The following is a 21,425-nucleotide window of genomic DNA, read 5'->3' on the forward strand; positions in this document are numbered from 1 at the left end:
AATCTAGTCTGGGTAAGTATGTGAGACTAGTTAATAAAAGATGTTGGCTGGCTGTATGGGAGGAGAGAAAAATCTAGCGCGCTCTTTCTCTCTCTCTATTTAAAGAGAATAAATTCAAAATAGAATCAAATGAGTACTAGAAAAACATACAGATGAATAGTTTTATAATATTAAGATAGAAAGGCCCTTTTTAAACATGACATCAAAATGTAAAACTCAAGGACTGAGACATTTGGCTCGCAACATTTTTTTTTTAATCTCAAATACAGGAAAGGCAAAAACAAGTAAAAAATAAAGACAACAAACAAACAAACTTAGATACTTTGGGTAAAATAAGAAACTAAGTAAAATATTCATACAAGAGCTGAAGGACGGACTTCCCTGGCAGTCTAGTGGTTAACATTTCACCTTCCAATACACGGGGTGTGGGTTCAATCCCTAGTCAGGGAGCTAAGATCCCCCATGCCTCAAGGCTAAAAAACCAAAACATAAAAACAGAAGCAGTATTGTAACAAATTCAATAAAGTCTTTAAAAATGATCTGTATCCAAAAAAAATCTTTTAAAAAAGTCAGTAAAGAAATTAATACCCCAGCTCAAAATGGATGAAGCAAATTAATAAACTTCCCATGAGAAGAAATAGAACAGTGAACGATAACAAATGCATGAAGAGATACTCAATTATACTAACAACGGGAAAACACAACTTCAGAAAACCGAGCTCCTTTTATCTGTCAGATTGGTGATGATGTCCAAGACTGACAGGAGCTGTTGTTATGGCCACAGCTCACGATGTAGCCACTTTGGCAATTATATCAGCATGTAAAATGGCATACCTTTTGATCTAGCAATCTTTCTCTAAGAATCTACTCAAAATACATTATTGTGAAAGCAGAAAGATGGATACACATAACATGTTTATAATCACTGAAGGCAGAGGGAGTAAGTATCCTAAAGGTTTACAAATAGGAGATGTCAAGTAAACATGTATTTATTGATGATAGTTATTGGTATGAAAAGAGCCGTGATACACTTCTGAGTGAATAAAACAGGCAAGACTTCCCTGGTGGCACAGTTGATAAGCATCCGCCTGCCAATGCAGGGAATACGTGTTCGATCCCTGGTCTGGGGAAGATCCCACACGCTGAGGAACAACTGAGCCTGTGTGCTACAACCACTGAAGCCTGTGTGCCTAGAGCCCATGCTCCACAACAGGAAAAGCCATCACGATGAGACCTGCGCACGGCAATGAAGAGCAGCCCTTGCTCGCCGCAAATAGAGAAAGCCCGTGCACAGCAACAAAGACCCAGTGCAGCCATAAATAAATAAATAAAACTTAAAAAATAAAATAAAACAGGTAAATGACCATGCAAAGTATGATTACATTTCTGCGTGTGCATGCCAGTGTTTCTAGATGTCCTTATACATGCTAGAAGGACGTTTATTAAAACAGTAATGATTGCCTATCTGAATTTTAAAGCATTCCTGCTTTTCTTATGACTGTTTGAATTTCATATAATGAGCATGAATTTTTTTTTCCCCAAAGAACACAGCGGAGCTGTTTTTTAATGTCACGCTTGAGTGTAAAGTAATACACTGCATAGATTGCTACTTTCCCTCCGTCACCTCTCTCCCCTCCCTGTAACGTTTGTGTCACACATGTGCTTGCTGTGAACACTGATGAGAGAGGTCCCTTCCTTCTCTCCGGTTCCTGTTCATTCCTGAGGGCCACTTCATCCTTGCCTTAAGTTCCTAAGACACACCTCTATCCTTATTATAAATCTTTTTTTTTTTTACTTAAGCTAGCTTGAGTTTGTTATCTGTGACCACAGGAACCCCATGTAATACAGTGCTGCTTTTGATTTTCCACCTTCTCAATCATCCATTCCATTTGAAAACAGAACAGTAAATCTTGTAATCACATGAATGAAGATTTGTTATACACAATGCCATGTATTGTTTATGACCTACAGCCAAAGGGACTGAAGCAGGCAGCTCAAAGTTAGTATAACAAAGGCACAAATACTATTCAATACTTCAAGAGATAGAGGAGCTCTTTCCTGACTAACATGAGAACCCATGAAAAGACCATTTGAAAAAGAATAAAAACAAAGGGGACATATTTGTCCAGATGGGCTATTTCTACGGTTAAAATAGTCTCCATTATCATGTTTTAACCACTTTGCAGATTTATTTTTATTGGGTTATATTTACATATGAAAAGCTTTTTTTCTTTCTATTTAGACTATAAAATACAGAAATGTATTCCCATAATGGGCCCATTATGTTCAATTTATCTCCAGCAGACAAATTTACTCTTCTCATTGCCCTATCTTTAAAGGTTCAGAAGTTCCATATAATACAAGAATCCTCCTAAGACTGTAATTACAAACCTGGCTAAAAAGCAACAAATATACAAATCCCTTCAGAGGTGTATTGGATGTCAAATACAAATTTAATTAATCCCCCTCAATCTCCCAAAGGGTCCTATCCCCAAAAAAATTTCTCTAGAAAGTAGAAAAAGGACTATCCAATTTCAAAGACAAGCCATCAAAGGTTTAACTTAAACATCTGTGCCTCCAGGGCATCACTCAGACAAACCCGCAGGCCACCCAGTGCCCACTGCTGGCCTCTGTTCTGACCGCACACACCCCACTACCCAGGGTAGGGGCACCCTTCTAAGTAGATACATGGGGGAACCAGGTAAGTCCATATTTGAGGCTGAGATGCATTAGGATTTGAGACAGAACATGGCATTTAGGGGAAGAGCAATAGCACAGTGATTTACAGTGACTGACCCTGATTCTGTCATTTAGTAGACCTATTAAAAAGCAGAGACATCACTTTGCCAACAAATGTCCGTATAGTCAAAGCTATGGTTTTTCCAATACTCATATATGGATGTGAGAGTTGGACCTTATATAAAGGAAGGCTGAGCGCCGAAGAATTGATGCTGTCGAACAGTGGTGCTGGAGAAGATTCTTGAGAGTCCCTTCGACAGGAAGGAGATTAAACCAGTCAATCCTAAAGGAAATCAACCCTGAATATTCATTGGAAGGACTGATACTGAAGCTGAAACTCAATACTTTGGCCACCTGATGCAAAGACCCAACTCATTGGAAAAGACCCTGATGCTGGGAAAGACTGAAGGTAGGAGGAGAAGAGGCCAAAAGAGGATGGATGGTTGGATGGCATCACTGACTAAATGAACATGCATCTGTGAACATGGGCAAACCCCGGGAAGTAATGAAGGACAGAGAAGCCTAGCATGATGCAGTTCCATGGGGTCGCAGAGTCGGACATGACTGAGCGGCCAAATGACAACAATTAGTCATTTGGCTCTGGTGTACCTCAGTTTCTTCCCCTGTAATAATAATGCCCAGGAAAAGGGCTGTTGTGAGGATTAAAGGTAATAATACATCTAAAACAATGAGGTAAGTTCAAGAATCAAACATGACCTTGCTTGACCTCCAGCTCAGTGGTCAGTGAGATGGCCACTGCCCACAGGCAGAAACTCATTGCCTGAACAGAGCAAGGTCCCTAGAGAACCCTAGGACAGAATATGTCTCTACATAGGGCACTTACCTATTCAAAATGTTTATTTTAAATATGAATAAGACCCTTCCAATTAAATAGGAATTTATTCTAAAGGTATCAGGAGCCTGTTATTTGAAGGAATGCTGCCTTTAAGTAGCCTTCTCTGGATCATATGATAAACCTCTTGGCAGCTCCCATGTTCTACCTTTTCTGGAGTATTTTGAGAAGTGTTTATAGACGTGATGAAAAGGCAGAAAAGCTGCTGGCTAAAACGCTTGTCACCAACAGAAGTACCTAACTGTTTTGTTTTGTTTTTTGCACATCTTGGATCACTTCCTACTTGCTTGTGGAAACTTAGATATAATTCTCCAAGTCCCATGTCACTCATTACCAGAGAAAAGAGAGGAATACTTAGATACTTCAGATGCAGAAATAAAATGAAAACGGATGGGTGAAGTTCCTAACACAGTGCATGGAGCCCAGTAAGCATCTAGTAAAAGGTACATCTTTAAATGATTCATCTGAACAGCAGTAAAGAAGCAAAACGCATATTAAGTAATCTGGGACTACACAAGGCACTTTTTCACCAGGAGAGTCTTACGGACTCTTTGTTTTCCACATCTCACTTGGCAAAATCCCCACAGGAATGCAAGGCCAAGTTGAAGGGGGTTTTAAGCCATGAAGAGCCTGCACAATGTATATGGCTGACCCATAGGAGCCAAGAACACATCTGTCCTAATATTCCAATCAAAGATGGAAAACGGCAACAGGACACTCAAACTTTACCCTCGTACCATCTACACGAGCATAAAAATACTAAGATAGGCCTGTGTGGGCAACATCCCAAGTGTTTTTGGTGCCCAAAGTTGCAAAAGGGCTTTTATAAGGCAAGACCAAGCAAAGGGGCAGGACAGCCACTAGATTTTAGCCAACCACGAGCAGAATATACTACTCTTAGCTTGAAGTTACCACTAACATTTGACACATTTATTACTAATTGCTCAAAAACAAAATCCAAGAAGAAAGAGACCAAGTGTGATGTTTCAGTAGTCATAAAATAAAGACAGGAAGAGCCAAAGAGAGAAAAGAGGACAAATTGTGAAGAAAAAATTCTTCCAACTTCCCAACTTCCTCCAATTCTACCCCTTGCCAAGGATTATTTTTTTTTTTCTCCTCTGAAACCTTGAGAACATTTTCTTTGAAAGCGCAGTTCAATAATTAGAGTCCAGCTCTACTGTGTCAGAAGGTATCTGACTCTGAGGGAAATGACAATTCTCTTTTCATGGCTTTCCTTGGCTGACTTTCCAGCTAGAGACTGGGTCCGGGGGTCAAAGGAAACTCAGTGAAGCCAAGCTCCAAGTAGCAATGCTCATGGCCCTCAGAAGTAAGGAATGATAGATGACCTTGATCTCTGCAAGCAGAAAGAAAGGCTCCACAAATCCCTCTGGATGCCTCTTCCAGCAAACCAGGAAGTAAGAGGTGTTATGCGTGAAAAAAGATTCTCAATATACATGTGTGAAATGCTGGTTTAAATCAAGGAGTTCCTTTAATGCAGAACATTTTGGACAGTTGAGTGTGCTAATGTGGATATAAATAAGAGGCCCCAACCTTATCTATATACAGATTCCTTTACCTTTTGTGGTCTATGTCTTGGTACACGTGCCCAGGTCGACAGTTTGGAAAATAATGTTATAATTAGTTCTTTTATGCAAATGACTATTGAAGGCTCACTCTGCCCCACTACACACGCAATGACATGACCAGGCACCATGCCCCTAAAGATCAGGTCACAGTGCAAACAATATTAATGCAAAGTGCTGTGAAACTTCTGTTTACTAGGAGGGTTAGAGAAGTGCTCTAATTACACTGCTTTACCTCCTTCAGTCTTTAGATGCTTTTCACAGCTGGACAACCTGGGAAATGCCCTGAATTCCCTGTTGCATTATAATACACTGTTCTCCATCTCTCGTTTATATGTAAGTAAAACTAAAATAGTAACATGAGGTAGAATGTAAGCTTTCACAAGAACAGGGACTCCTCTTGGTATAGAGCTATTCTTCCAGCCCTAGAATAGCTTGTACAGGATGTTCCACAAATATCTGACTATTATGAATAAGTGTTAGTCACTCAGTAGTGTCAGACTCTTTGCGATCCCATGGACTGTAGCCTGCCAGGCTCTATCCATCCATGAAATTCTCCAAGCAAGAATACTGGAGTGGGTGGCCATTTCCTTATCTGCTATATGAATAAAGTACAGAATAAATAAACTTATATAAGTGTATCAACTCATTTTATGAGCTGGCCAAAATATATGCTCTACAGCTTTAAATTGATTTTGAAATGCTTACTGTAAAACAATTTCCTATTTTTTTTCCCAAAAGTAGTTTGTTTTGCCTGTTTCATTCCTACTAATATCTCTCATCCTTTGTAATTCCCTCCCACAAAACCACCCCTCTAAAATAAAGGATATTTTTCCTTTGACTTTTGGATTAGAAAGAACTTCAATATTCTGAACTTAATGTATAAAATAACCCTTGCAACACATTCAAAAGAATACATTTTAAAAGTTTTTGCTAAACTAAATTCACTGTAACAAAATAGGATAATGCATTAAAATTTTTTAACAAGTATGCATTTTTTTTCTTTAAGGGGATGAGGAGGAAAGAGTAGGAAAAAATTGTTTTGGTTCTTCCTTGATCATTCAAAAAATTGATGAGACCTTTCCCTCGCCCATTCCTGACAAAACTATTAATGCCAGTGTGTTTCTATTTGGCAATTTTCAACTTTTGGTTTGGCTACAGTCCCTTTTTTTCTTTTCTTACTTTTTAAAAATTAATGTTATTAGAATATCATTGCTTTACAATGTTGCATTAGTTTCTACTGTACAGCAAAGTGAATCAACTATATATGCCTACATGTATCCCCTCTTTTTTGAACTTCCTTCTCATTTAGGTCACCACAGAGCACTAAATAGAGTTTCCGGTGCTATATGCAGGAGGTTCTCAATAATGATCTGCTTCATACATAGTATCAATGGTATATCTATATATATGCATATCCTAATCTAATTCACTCCACCCTCCCATTTCCACCTCGTTGTCCATACACTTGTTCTCTACAAGTGTCTCTATTTCTGCTTTGCAAATAAGATTATCTACGCCATTTTTTCTAGATTCCACATATATGCATTAACATATGATACCTATTTTTCTCTTTCTGACTCATTTCACTCTGTATGACAGTCTCTAGGTCCATTCATGTCTCTGCAAATGGTACAATTTCATTCCTTTTATGGCTGAGCAATATTCCATTGTATATATGTACCACATCTTTGTCCATTCCTTTGCTGATGGACATTTAGGTTGCTTCCATGTCCTGGCTATTGTAAATAGTGCTACAGTGAACACTGGAGTGCATGTATCTTTTGGAATTCTGGTTTTCTATGGGTATATGCCCAAGAGTGGGATTGCTGGATTATAGTCCCGTCTCTTGCAGCAGCCCTGCCCTGTGCCACCAGCATGCCAGCCCTTCTCCAGCCCAGAGTAAACCATCTAAGAAAGTCATTTGAGCTATCCTCAGCTTCCCAACTGCACGAATCTCCGGGGCCCCTTTCTGCAGCCCCCGCCTCATCTGGCCTGGCAGTCAGTGCCTCAGCACCAGCGTGCCCACACTCCACCTGGAACCCTGTACTCTGTACTGCTTCCCTGCAGTGCTCTCTGCCCTCCCAACTTCCATGCCTCAAATGGCCTCCACACTCCCCTGCTCACCCAGCACCCCATCGAGTTCCACCTACTTCAGGGAGACTTGATGGACCACATCTTTGTTTCTACATTTACCATGCTAAGTCACTTCAGTCGTGTCCGACTCTATGCGACCCCATAGATGGCAGCCCACCAGGCTCTCCCGTACCTGGGATTCTCCAGGCAAGAACACTGGAGTGGGTTGCCATTTCCTTCTCCAATGCATGAAAGTGAAAAGTGAAAGTAAAGTCGCTCAGTCGTGTCCGACCTTCAGCAACCCCATGGACTGCAGCCTTCCAGGCTCCTCCATCCATGGGATTTTCCAGGCAAGAGTACTGGAGTGGGGTGCCATTGCCTTCTCTGATATTTATCATATCACGTTCAAATAATCTATTTAAGTGTCTGTAGTCCACACAAGACAGTGAGCTGCCAGAGGACAGGAGCTATGACTCCCCCTAGAGTTCCCGCCTCAGTTCACAGCACTGTTCCTTACACCCATTATGTGCTCAGTAGGTATCTGCAGAATGAATGAACATGTGTAGTATGATTAATAACCTCGAGACACCGGGGATGAGAGTGGCAAACTTTAAGAGACTGGAGTACTACAGCAGCAGGGTCAGGGTGGGTTCAGGCGCGCGTGTGTGTATGTGTATACGCACACTCACACTGAAGAGAAGGGCTGCCTCATTCCATGACCCTCCTTCCTGCTTCTTCAAGGTCAAGGTTCCTGTTAACAAACCCCCACTCCTGCCGCCCCACTTTCCTTTTTCAGTCCCAGGGGTTTTGGTTGATGACTCACTCTCCTGCCACAAACCTAAGTGTCTTTGAGTAAGCGTCTCTCCTGTTTGGCCTCCTATCAATAAGGGAACTACACCTTTTCATAACTATACCTTTTCCCCCATCTCAAAGCAAAGAAAGGCTTTGAGATTTAACGATTAGAGGATGGTATAAGATGTCCCCCTCTAAGCTATTCCCTATCCTAACTCCTAAAGAACGTCTGTTGGCTCACTCCAGCTTGGACCCTGTGGGAGAGCAGAGTCACACAGGGACCCACAGTGCAACCTGATGAGCGAGTCATTTTCTAGGCAGGTTGATAAGAAGTCTAGGGGTCCCCAAGGAGAGAGGGGTCTGGAATTCTCAAGGAGGAAGAAAGGACAAAATTTTTTTTCCCCTCTACATTCCTTAGGATTATATAATAATAATGTATCCTGCTTGAGGACAGTCTCTGGAAAAAACCTTCTGGCTAATTCTGTTATCTTAAAATGTAAATTATGGGAGTAGGTCTAGTGAGGTCTTTACAACCTCCAGATGTTCTTTTGATTCACTGTAATAACTAATTAGAGAGCATATAATTCCATTGCTAACACTAGCAAGGGGGTACTCTTTCTGCCCCCTTCTGATGCCTATGTCAGAAGCTTTCTCTATCTCCTTTATACTTTAATAAAACTTTATTACACAAAAGCTCTGAGTGATCAAGCCTCGTCTCTGGCCCCAGATTGAATTCTTCTCCTCAGGAGGCCAAGAATCCCGGAGTCTTTGCATGGTTCAGCAACAACCTTTCACTGATGCACATGGAGAGGCAAGTGTTAGTCATCAACCAGTGGCTGCTGCTGCTGCTAAGTCGCTTCAGTCGTGCCCGACTCTGTGCGACCCCATGGACGGCAGCCCACCAGGCTCCCCCGTCCCTGGGATTGTCCAGGCAAGAACACTGGAGTGGGTTGTGTCCAGGCAAGAACACTGGAGTGGGTTGCCATTTCCTTCTCCAATGCAGGAAAGTGAAAAGTGAAAGTGAAGTTGCTCAGTCATGTCTAACTCTTAGTGACCCCACGGACTGCAGCTCACCAGGCTCCTCCGTCCATGAGATTTTCCAGGCAAGAGTACTGGAGTGGGGTGCCATTGCCTTCTCCATCATCACTTACTACCCCTAGCCTAAACCAGCAGAGCATTTCTTTTAGGAAGGCAAGGTGAGAGACGATACCAATGTGAACAAAAAGGTTCACCTGTACAGTGGAATACTGTTCAACACTAAAAAGAAGTGAGCTCTCAAATCATGAAAGGACACTGAGGAATATTAAATGTGTATCATAAGTGAAAAGCCAATCTAAAAAGGCTATATACTGCATAATTCCAACCAAATGGCATTCAACAACAGAAAAGGCAACACTATGGAGACAGTAAAAAGCTCAGCGGTCCCCAGAGGCTGTGGGCTCAGAAGGGATGAATGGGCAGAGTACAGAGGACTTTTAGGGCAGTGAAACCATTCTATGTTAAGCTATTGTGGTGGATACAACTCAATATACATTTGTCAAAGCTGACAGAACATACAACACCAAGAGTGGACCCTAATGCCAAGAATGAACCTTGGGTGGTTATGATTTGTCACTGGAGGTTCATCAATTGTAACAAACATACCCCCTGGGAAGGAATGTTGATAATGGGGTGGGAGGGGGAGCTATGTATGTGTGTGGAGAGTGGGCGTGTAGGAACTGTGCTCACTTTTTGGCCAATTTTGCTATGAACCAAAAAGTACTCAAAAAATAAAGTCTATGACAGTAAAAATAAAATAAGCAAGAAGAAAAGGGTGAGGTGTGATGTCATGGATGCCCCTCCCCTTCCCCAGCACTGAGGCCAGGGAAACTCCTATGGCAGAGCCTGGGGAGAGGCTCAGAGTGAGACAAAGTGCGCTTGGCCTGCAGAAACAGTGGTGGAGGACCTGGGCTCCCCTGGCCAACTGGATAGCACTTGCACACAGAGCAGTGAGGCTGAACTTGCCCCACATAGAGATCCAACCTGCTAGAAGTGACCCTGAGAAAGTCTCCTCCCCCACAGTTATTCTCACTGCCATCTCAATCTTTAACTTGTGGGCTACTCCTCCGTACTAGCTCCTCAAGAACTTCTTCTTCTGTACTGAAATCATTCAACTGAAGAACACACAGAGAGAATACTACTTTGTCAAGTGGTAAACTATGTAAATTTCCATGCCAATGAAAAACCTATCAACAATGATGGAATATCCCAGGGCTAGGCAAACGGGTGGCCTTCCCGTAGAGGAGAAGTATTAAACTCCTATGAATTCGTTTAAACACTTATTCTTCCAGCTCTCAAAACCTGGCTGCCCAGGTGTTGTGAGCACCATAAAAGCAACAGGAAGAATCAAGGTGCACTGTGGAAATTCATTAGCTTCTGGGCAACTTAAATAGGCATTACAGATAAGAACACGGGGCCTTTTGGGAGGATGGCTTGGCTAATCAAGAACAAATTAGCTACTCAGGTATACATAATGTGAAATCAGGGACACTTTTTTAAAAAATAAATAAGAACTTGTCATCACTTGACTGATCAGTAGCTATTGTATCCCTCATCATTCATCACTCAAAGGTAGTTTTGCTGCCCTCATATCTCTTACTATGTGCAATCTGGTCTTCATGAATGACCACCTGATACATTTTCCAAAAGGCTGAATCATTCTGATCTTTGTTCCACTGGCCAATGGTTCTCCTATACATATTCATTTTGGTACATTTCATTCAAAACCAAAATACTCCAAAAGAAACAGTCTTTTGCCACTGAAATTTCCTCTTCTTGTTACCACATTTCGAATGTCAATCCTCCTGAGCCATATGTGTCCTCCTCCTTTCCCTGACCTGTCATTCTAAGCTCCTCCTTTTCCCAGGAGCCTTCCTTCCATGTGGTTTCCCCTACTCTTGCTGTTCTCTATGTTTTCACGGGGTCTTGGTAGATTCTCTGCATAATTTGGCCATTCATTATATTATATTGTATTCCTTCCAATTCTGGTTCCACAAGATACTATGATTCCAATAGATAAGGTGTCCAACTATTCCAACAGGTAAGGTGCCCAAGTGCCCAACACAAAGCCTGGTGCCCAGTCACCCACGGCCAGGGGCATCCTGGTTCCCTTACACCCATGTTAAGTGCAGAGAGCAGTGTGGGTCCTCAGAGCCTCACTCCACTCCTCTACAAAAGGCAGAAGGAGGACCTCCTTCACAAGCCAACCTAAGGGCCACATAAGCATAAGGCCTGGGGTAAAAAACATCTGTAACCAACACTGACTTTTTTCCCTGAAAGTGTTATCTCTGGGCTCTGGAACTGGAATAAAATGTCTGTAAGAGCAACATCAAGACTCACATCTTTCCTGTATTTCTTCAAGACATCTTCACATAAAGGAATGTTCAATAGATGCTTTTCAAGCTAATGGCAGTTACTGTTGGATAATGGATTTCAGAGCATTTTTTTTTTTTTACAACTTCATGTACCATTTAAATACCTAAAGCTTTCTATTAACAATTTCAAATAGCTAATAAAGAGAATAATGAATCCCTAAGTAATCATCACTAGTCATGTATAGATGTAAGAGTCAGACCATACGTAAAAAAGGCTGAGCGCCGGCTAAAGAACTGACGCTTTTGACCTGTGGTGCTGGAGAAGACTTGAGAGTCTCTTGGACAGAAAGCGGACCAAACTCTCAATCCTGAAGGAAATCAACGCTGAATATTCATTGGAAGGACTAATGCTGAAGCTCCAATACTTTGGTCACCTGATGCCAAGAGCCAACTCAATGGAAAAGACCTTGATGCTGCGAAAGATTTAGGCAAGAAGAGAAGGGAGCGACAGAGGATGAGACGGTTGGATGGCATCCCTGACTCAACGGACATGAGTCTGAGCAAACACCAGGAGGTACTGAAGGACAGGGAAGTTCATGGAGTTGCAAAGAGTCAGACATGAATTAGCAACTGAATAGCAACAACAAAAGTACTTTTTTCACTCAGCTCCAACAATTATCAACTCATAGTCACTCTCATTTCGTCCAGACTCCCTCTTATTTCCTTGTGCAAATCTCCCTCACTGGAGATTATTTTGAAGCAATACCAGCTATTATCCCACTTCAATATAACTATTTTCTAAAACTACAATTTTTAAATCTGAAAAATGCACAAAAAGCCACTTTCACTTAGAAAAAAGAAAAATTCTATGCTTATCCATTAACATTATTGCCATCTCGTCTTCTCTGTCCCTGCTGCATACTGCAAGACACAGAGGACTCAAGACAGACCCAGCAGGCCTGAGTTCTGATTCCCAGCAGCACAGGAGCTATCTGGGCGACTGTGGGCAGGACAGTCACACAGCCCCTCCCTGTAGGCCTCTGCTACCAAGGAGGAAATCAGAACAGGAGGGCTCTGATGCTCACAGTTCCCCTGCTTGGGCACAGCTAGAACTTCCCCTTTTCTATGTTTCTTTGTCATTCCCAGCACCAACTTCACTACCCAGAGTAACCTAGTCTCTACCTACTCTTTGCCAAAAACAGAATTAGCAAGTATACAGTATTTAAATAGCAAAGTCTCTTCTAGGAACAAGTTTCCTACATAATAACCTTGCATTAAAAAAAAAAAATCATTCCATATATATATATATATATATTAATTAAATCTCTCAAATAAAAAACAGGAACAATAAAGCAGTGTCCTGCTTGACTCTTTCCTCTGGTCTCTGCCCTTATGGAATAAGCAAAAGCAATTCTTGAGTTCCCTCCCTGCCCCTGGGTGAGACTAAGCAGCTAGTCCACAGAAATGACCTGCTAAAAATCACTGATACAAATAGCCAGATGCATTTTGGGAGGAGGGGTGACTCCCCAGATCCCCCTACTATCCCCTCTAAGGTAACTATGAATTCCGTTGAAATTCTTCTGGACCAAATCCTAATTCAAATATAAAACTACTCACATAATTGTGCAAATTATCTCCCTCACTGTGGACTTCGGTTCTCAATCTACACTACCCAGTAACATGACTACTAGTCATTCATGGCTAATGAGCCCTTGACTGGCGGCTAATCCAAATCAAGACGTGCAATGTGTATAAAGTCTACCAATTTTGAAGACTTAGTAAAATAGAATATAAAATACCTCGTTAATACATTCTGTACTGGGACTTCCCTGGTGGTTCAGTGGCTAAGACTCCGTGTTCCCAGTGGAAGGGGCCCAACTTAAATCCCTGGTCAGGGAACTAGATCTTGCATGCCACAAATAAGAGCCTACATGTCATAACTAAGACCCACCACAGCCAAATAAATAAATAAATATTCAAGAATAATGTGGGTTACTTATGGATAGCATTAAAAAAAATCTATAGCAAAGATGCTTTTAAAAATAAACAAGTAAATTCCATATTACATTTTGAAATGTTAACACTTCATATGTACTTGATGAAATAAAACATTAAAATTAATTTCAGCTTTTTCAATGTGGCTACTGGAGAATTTACAATTACATGCATTGTACAATATTTCTAGTACAGTGCTTCTCTAGATTCTAATTCCTTTTCACAACAGCAAAAATAGGTTTCATGTTAACCCACCATAACTGGTGTTATTTGAATACAAGCCTAAAGCTAGAATTAATTTACTTGGACTTCTCCTTCAAATTATTTTGTATACTTCCCCTAATGGTTCTTCTTGCCAATTCCCATTAACATTTAAATATTTAATTTAAGTGTTCCAGTAAGACAATCACAGCTACCTTGAGCATAAAATATCACGTAATCACCAGATAGACCCCATCAGACTTCAAGTCAAAACATTTAAAGGCTGTGCTATTTAAAAAGCAATTCCCAATCCTTATTTTTTATCTAGCAATCAGAATATAACATTTCTTCTGGCTGTTATGACCTTGAGTATTAGAATTTCACTGTATGCAGCTGAGAAAATACTCAAACCCACATTTCTACTATAAGACAAAGGAGAGCTAGGTACACTCCATAAATGTGAAGGAGGAAAGCCACTTATCTGCCTTCTACTGGTTTTCAACGGATGAAATAATGAACATCTGATTAAACATAGGGTTGAACAGTGATTTTTTTTTTTAAAGTCAAACATTCTACCTGACCTCTGAAGGTCAGTAGACTTTACAGCTCTTCCTAGCTGTGTTTCTTTGTTATCAGCAGAGATCAGAATAAGTTGGAGCAATTTCAAAAAAGTTTAACAAAAAAACTGGACTCCATGGAAATTGATGAACAAAGTAAAACCTCCACTGTCTAGCCCAGCACTCTCCACAGGGTGGTCTGCCCACAACTAGCTTGTGACTGGTCTGCAATAACGCAAGTACAGAAATCGAGAGTAAACATTTGGAAAGTTTTATAGTAATCTGACAAAGTATTTATGTTGGTTGAATGTAATAAAAATAAAAGTGCTTATAGTTTATGTCTGTTTTAAATATTTCATCTTTATTGTATTTTTTTATTGACACACAAAAGTCGGTCAGCCCAAAACAAATTATAAATTAAATTATGATGGTTCCTTTCAGAAACACTAATCTAAACCAACCCACCAGAATCCTTCATTTTCTGATCATCTCATTCTTCATGTGTAGGACTTGGGAGGCATAAGGTAATGAAGGGGAAAGGGAGCAGAAACTACATTTTTGGGAAGGAAAAACCACCACTTACAAGAGGGTGAGTAAGGCAGAACTATGTCCAAGACACAGCTAGGATTAGGGTCTATAACACTGTTAGGGGAAGCACATTGACTGAAACCGCCCACTCTGGCCAGGCACCATAGTAACCATTTGCATGAGTTGTCTTAGGACTGGAGGTCCTGGTAAGGGACACGGAACTAATAGCCACCACCAACCGGAAGAGTTCAGGAAAGATCAAAAGGAGACACCACATGTCAACCACCTCCCAGAATCCTCCTCTCTGGCGTCCATCTTGGCTGAACAAAGCATGCACCACCAGGAAGGACTCTGAGTCAGAATGATTGGCTAAGGACAACCTGGAAACTAATCCCATCACCATAAAACCGGAGACTGGGAGCCACATGGCAAAGTTGTTCTCCTGGGTTCCCTTATCCTACTGCTTTCCACCCGGGTGCCCTTTCCCAATAAAATCTCATGCTTTATCAGCACATGTGTCTCCTCGGACAATTCATTTCTGAGTGTTAGACAAGAGCCCAGTTTCAGGCCCCAGAAGGGATCCTTCTTCCTGCAACAACTCTGTAATATTTTTACCTCTACAATACAGTGCCATTTTTCTTCAATTATAGCTTCTTCTTCTTCTTTCTTTTTTTTTTTTTTGGCTATACCATGCAGCTTACAGAATCTTAGTTCCCCAACCAGGAATCAAACCCAGTCAATGAAAGTGCAGAGTCCAGCTCTTTGCGATCCCATGGACTGCAGTATGCCAGGACTCCCTCACCATCTCCTGGAGGTTGCCCAAGTGCATGTCCATTGAATCAGTGATGCCATTCAACCTTCTCATCCTCTGTCACCCTCTTCTCCTTCTACCTTCAATCTTTCCCAGCATCAGCGTCTTTTGCAGTGAGTCGGCTCTACGCATCAGGTGGTCAAAGTATTGGAGCTTCAGCTTCAGCATCAGTCCTTCAGTAAGTGTTCAGGGTTGATTTCCTTTCAGATTGACTGGTTTAATCTCCTTGTTGTCCAAGGAACTCTAAAGAGTCTTCTCCAGCACCACAATTCGAAAGCATCAATTATTCGGTGCTCAGCCTTCTATTTTCCCAATTATTCTCCAATCCTATCACAGTGTTGAGGTTCTTTTTTCCTGTTCTTCGATCTTAGTTTTAAAACAACAGTCACTTTACTAAGGTACTGATAAGCCCTAATTTCTACCTATCCTGCAACATCTCTGGGATTATTTCTCTTTTACTTGAATACCTACTGCAAAAATATTTTCAATGCTGGCTTTCAGTGGTACGATTTTGAGGGCATATACCTGAACTTATTTTTATTTTGCCCTTGTATTGTTTTTCACTTTAACATTTAAATGATATTGTGCTAGATAGGAAAATTGTAAGTTAAAAGTTCTTTTAGCATTTAAAAATTTATTTTTCAACTGTGTTTTTGCAAACAGAAAAGTCTGATGGCAAGCTTCTTTCTTTGTAAAAGATCTGCTATTTCTATCTGGAAGCGTTTAGAGTAGTATCATTGCTTTTGTTAGTCTAAATGTTGTTTTGTTAGTCTATATGCATTGGTAGTATTTTTTCTTGTTTCTCACTCTGAGCCGTTTCAGTTCACAGCCTGTTATTTAAATTTTTGAGACTCAGCAAAGAGTCACATTTTATAGCTTATAAATTATACCTTTATACATTTTAAAGCTTAGTTTGCACTTTAAAAATATTTACATATTTTAAAAATAAAATAAAATGCCATGGATTAAAAATCACTTTGTGATATGATATGCAAGTGATGGGTCCTGATTAACTATTAAATTATAAACAAACTAAAGTTCATATGTGGAATGATTACAACTCAACTGAACAAAAATGTCAAGTGTTCATTAAACATGCACGGAAATCAAGTAATGGTGTTTTCAAAAAGCCTTCTAGGTTGAAGTTAAAAGCCAAAAATTTTTAGGTGAGTAAGGAGCTCATTAGTAAGCATCAACCACATGCAAAATGTTCTGAGGGACAGAAAACTGAAGAGGCAGCCTCTAAAGAATTCACAAGTGAGACAAGACAGATGGTACCCAAAATATCAAGGAGCAGAGAGTTAAGCAGCTTAAGCATCAAATGACTCGCACTGACTGTCACTTCAATTACAATCAGTCTCAGACTCCATTTCTAAGCACTGGGTCATCCCACAGAGAGGCTACTAAGAAGGCTGAGTCCTCCCCATGTCTGTGACCCAAGGTCAAGGGCTGAGCAAGGAGTCAGCATCCACACACCCGCCCCATGGCCAGTAGTCACCAGCTGTTCATGCCCAGCCAATTACTTCCCCTCTAAACCTCAGTATCCTCATCTGCAAAAAGGGTTAATAACGGATATCCCTCAGGATTATGGGGATATGGGGTTCTGATGCTAAAAAACTCAGGGATTTGAATTTGTAGACGGAAGGAAAGAAGCCACAGCCCAGAGGAAGAGGGGGACTCCTGGAGAAAGGGAATTATGGGGGAGGGGGCAAAGGAAGCTGCTTCTGCCCCAGAGCTCTTTCTTCACACTGGACACTGGCCGGGAGAGGAGGGAAGTGGGCCAGGGGGCACCTCAGGGAGCTCCGTGCTCTATGTGGGATAGGAGGGGTGTTCTCTATGAAAAGTGAGTGCCATTTCACCTTGCTGGGGAACACATGTATACCTGTGGCGGATTCATTTTGATATATGGCAAAACCAATACAATATTGTAAAGTTAAAAAATTAAATTAAATTAAAAAAAAAAAAAAAAGTGAATGCCAAGGAGGAGCTGGAGTAAGGGGACTCAAGCAAGGTGAGGTCTGCGTGCTTCCCGGAGGAACCTGAGTGCATGGACCAGGGGCTCCTAAAAGGACACCCCTGTGGGAAGAAGCTGAGAAGTGGCTGTGGATTTTAGTGTGTGCAGGCGCCAGCCTCAAGCGGAGTCCCCAGAGGGAGCCTGCATTCTCCAAGCCCCAGGGCAAGGGCATGGGGATCCAAGCTCAGGTCCCCAGTCAAGGAGGAAGTGTGAGCAGGGGATTCTAATCGAGTGGGAGGAAAGGAGGAGTTTCCATAGGGAGGTTTCAGTGAGGTCAAAGAACGGAGATTCATGGTGTCACCAGGGTGCAAAGAAACTCTCAAGAGAGCTGCTATATTATCTGGTAAACCAACACCTGCCTTGGGATGTGGTTATGGAAACTGGAAGGAAAGGCCTTGACAGACAGCCAATCATGGGTCAGCTGGGTTGTTAAAGGGCACACCTGCAGTGGGGGCTGGAGCTGCCAACCATGCAGGAGCCTGGGAAGGTGGGAAGGCCCATGTGTGGGGGATCAGCTCCCGGGGGATGCCTGGCATTGAGCCCCAGGGACTGCACATGGTGGGGAAGGAGCCACTGGGCAAGGAGGGGCATGGTAGCAAGAGGTGATGGACTTGCAGGAAGCGCAACTGGGAGGTGGTAGCAGGGAGTCGACCCCTCCTCCAGACCCCTAGGAATGTCCTGCCAGGGCAACAGTGACTAAGGAAAGGCAGGGGCTATGAAAGAACCTGGAATCAAAGTGTCAGCAAGCAGCATTCCAGGCTCAGCTTTGTCACTCATAGAAACTGCTCGGTCACTAGGTACTCCACTCTCAGGGACTTCCAGATCTCTGGCTGCACCACACATTCTGGCATAGAAACGTTTGGCAGAGGACTTCCATGGTAGTCCTGTAGTTGAGAATCCGCCTGCTAATGCAGGGGACAGAGGTTCGATCCCTGGTCTGGGAAGATCCTGCATGCCACGGAGCAACTAAGCCCATCTGCCACAACTACTGAGCCCGTACTCTAGAGCCTGTGCTCTGCAACGAGAAGCTACCTCAATAAGCCCGCACACCACAACTAGAGAGTGGTTGCTGCTCGCTGCAACTTTTGCTTGAAAGCCCAAGCAAAGCCACAAAGACCCAGTGCAGCCCAATAAATAAATAAAAATTTAAAAAAAAAAAAATTGGCAGTGAGTAGATTGAAAGGCTTCATTTAAGTGTAGGGGAGGAGACGGGAGGCTTACAGGCCCACCCAAGAGCACATGTGTGCTGAGGAGAAGCTACAGAGCAATTTAAGGTACCTGCCAGCTGAGTATCTTCCTTGAGAAAATGACTGTACCCCATGGGGTACAAGCCAGAGAACCTGAAAGGAAGAACTCACAGACTTTGAAGACAAGCAGGTACCTACTATGTTTCTGCCAGGCCAGGCACTAGGCCTAACACCTTCATGTATCCATACACTGGAAACAAAGAGAATGAAAGATGGTTTCCAATCTGTTCTGCCCTTGAATATCATGATTAGACGAAGAAGAGCCCTGCTGCTGCTGCTGCTAAGTCACTTCAGTCGTGTCTGACTCTTAGCGACCCCATGGACTGCAGCCTTCCAGTCTCCTCTATCCATGGGATTTTCCAGGCAAGAGTACTGGAGTGGGTTGCCATTGCCTTCTCCAGAAGAAGAGCCCAGAGCAGAGCAAAAGGGACCGAGGAAACATATCAACCAAAGGCAACAGATATTTAGTACAAAGGCACTTTTAGGTTTAACATTGATTCATTTATTTTTAGAGAAGATAATTATGTTTAGGAAAAAAAAAAAGCTTCAATCTTTTAGAGTTACATACTGAAATATATATAGATGAAATGCAATGTGGAGTATTTAAACTAATCAAGTGAGTGGAGAAGGAGATCTTGATGAAACAAAACAGATTGGAATTAATAATCACTGAAGGGGGGGATGGGTACAGTGGAGCTCCTACTGTGCTTTCTGCTTCTGTAGATGTTTCCAATTCCGATTAAAAAACAAAAACAAATAAATGAGAGGCACTACATGAAGGCACAGTACGTTGTTTGTAACCTAACTGTGTTCCTTTGATAACAATACTGCAACACACTCAAAATTCTGAAAGTATGTTTAAATGATAGAAATGCCTCTGGCTTTAGAGGCAGATCAACAGTTTCATAGGGATGCAGTCTTTTCTGTAAGTTTTCTAAGGAAGCACAACTAGCCAGCTGTACGTACAGGCAGTCACGCTTGAGAAGATCCAGGAAATACATCTGCCCAAACAATGTGTCACCTTGACATCCAAGTTCGGCACCTTCCCCTCCGATGACACAAAGTAAGTTTGACTGATTCACAGGCGTTGATAGGCAATAGACTCCTGTCATGCTTTGCTGCCCAGGTGAGGAATCAAGCAATGGAAAGATGCCAAATGTCAGGCATCCTCAATGTGACTGGCATCCCCGTCTTAAAGCCACCAGAGGAATGGCAACAAGTCAGGGAATAAGCCTGCTCTAAAAGCTAACAGTCAATAACGTCGATTTGATCAACGACCTACTGGCCTCACTTGTGTGAGACCCACATCATGACCAGATTGAGCACGACTAGGCTGAAAGGACTCGCAAAAAACAGGAGTCAAGGCTGAGAAATTGAACCACCACTCCTCCGTACCCAGCGCACACATACCTTTATCCTTTCCATCATCAAATTCAGGACCCTATCCAGGGGTTGGACCTGCGTCTCTTGTGTCTTCTGCATTGGCAAGCAGATTCTTAACCACTAGCGTCACCTGGAAAGCCTCCTTTTGTGCTATCACTTTGCAAAGGATCGGCTTAAGCTGGTGTTTCTCCGCCTCGGGTGATTTTGTCCCCCTTCCCCAGGTAATGGGACACTTGGCATTGTTTGGATTGGACACTTTTAGCTGCCACAACTAACTAGGGAGAGGTGCTACCAGCGTTTGATGGGTGGAGGCCAAGGACACCACTGCTCAACATGCTCCCCTGTATAGGACTACTCCACACGACAAAGAATTATCTGGCCTAAATATCAATGGGCTCAAGTTAAGAAGACCAGGCTTAAACAAGGAAAATGAAAAGTGAAAGGAAGATTCAGACTTGTTCAGAGAGGAGGGAGGGCAGGAGAATGCGACTGCCTTCTGCAAGTTCTGTATCTACATATTTCTACCACTGTTCTTCAACCAGATGCGGTATTTGATGCCATGCCCTCTGCTGTAGCTCTTCTTTTGTCCACTAACACGAGAGGGACCAGACACTCGAGAGACTACAACTGCCAAGACCAATATTTGCTCTTTTCCAACGGCCATGTTTACTCAAGATTACTCTGCCCTTGGTGAACTGGAAAGCAATTGGCTGTTGACACACTTGGAATAGAGCCGAGGAATAGTCTGACATCCTTGCTCATGGGTGGTGAAGAGAGAATACGGCTAACAGATGAGCCGTCTCTAAAAACCACCTCAGCTTTGGGATGCAACCCCTTTGAAACCATTGGGAAACAAGTTCCTATCAACAGGGCAACCCTGATAACATTCTCAACAGCACAGGAGACCTTCGAGAAGCAGAAAAAGAATGGCAGTGAAATTAGGCAAACTACACAGAGAGGGAAGGGAGAGGGACTACAATTATCAAATAATTTAACGGCACTTTGACCTGAAGGAGACAGAAAGGAGAACCCACACCTAATTACTGCTCCATCAACTGCAGTTTTATAGCCAGTTGAAACGATATATATATCTTGATTGTAAACCCAGAAATACAACCCACACCGACCTCCATGGTGACTAGTCAAAGATTCTCTCCTTGTTTGATTTTTATTATTTACATTTGCATAAGTGACCTGTTTATATAATAGATACTTCTGGTAACTGAAATTCAGCTGCACCTCAAGGGCACAATCGCAGATTTTCTCCCACGGGCCACAGAGCTTCATTTTTCA

General features: G+C 42.1%; 1 protein-coding gene across 10 annotated transcripts in view; it reads right to left on the minus strand.

Annotated features, from left to right (window-relative positions):
- The window catches only part of TLN2 (talin 2), a 495,231-nt gene that overhangs the window by 284,560 nt on the left and 189,246 nt on the right, over positions 1 to 21,425 (minus strand). The window lies entirely within an intron of this gene.

This window comes from Bos taurus, chromosome 10 (assembly GCF_002263795.3).
Source record: "Bos taurus isolate L1 Dominette 01449 registration number 42190680 breed Hereford chromosome 10, ARS-UCD2.0, whole genome shotgun sequence".
Classification (NCBI taxonomy): domain Eukaryota; kingdom Metazoa; phylum Chordata; class Mammalia; order Artiodactyla; family Bovidae; genus Bos; species Bos taurus.